The 391-nt window shown below is 78.0% G+C and overlaps 1 protein-coding gene across 8 annotated transcripts in view; it reads left to right on the plus strand.

The window, feature by feature from the left end:
* The window catches only part of RALGPS1 (Ral GEF with PH domain and SH3 binding motif 1), a 69,857-nt gene continuing 69,466 nt past the window's right edge, over positions 1 to 391 (plus strand). For 7 of the 8 annotated variants that reach the window (XR_005956501.1, XM_041483834.1, XM_041483835.1 and 4 more), the window contains exon 1: positions 14 to 151. The gene's annotated coding sequence lies outside the window, so the exon portion shown is untranslated. Of the gene's footprint in view, positions 152 to 391 lie in introns of all 8 variants that reach the window. The other variant, XM_041483831.1, reaches the window with a different exon arrangement.

Consider the following 391-nt stretch of genomic DNA (forward strand, 5'->3'; position numbering starts at 1 on the left):
CCCCGCCCCACGGTCCCCAGCCGGGCCGGGCCTCGTCCCCGGCGGTGCTGAGGGCGCCTCCCTCTCACCGAGAGAGGTCGTGGGCGTTGCTGGGGACATCGCGTCCCGAACAGGTGAGCTGCGGACGAGCCCCTCGTGTCCGGCACAAAAGGTGGGACAGGCCGCCAAGCCCCTCGTCCCTCCGCCTTCTGCCGTCCCTGCTCCGGCGTGTGTTGCGGGCGGAGCTCTGCGGCGACAGGCCCAGACGGGCGCTCGCCCTCCGGAGGCGCCGCTTGCGGGAGGCCGGCGGCTTCCGGCTCCCCGGGGGCGGCGCGGGGTGCTGCCGCATCGCCGCCCGCCGTGGCGGGTCCGGGCTCCTCCTGCGCGGGGCGCGGCAGGTGCGCGGCAGGCG

This window comes from Pyrgilauda ruficollis, unplaced genomic scaffold, assembly GCF_017590135.1.
Source record: "Pyrgilauda ruficollis isolate IOZ18807 unplaced genomic scaffold, ASM1759013v1 scaffold62, whole genome shotgun sequence".
Lineage (NCBI taxonomy): Eukaryota > Metazoa > Chordata > Aves > Passeriformes > Passeridae > Pyrgilauda > Pyrgilauda ruficollis.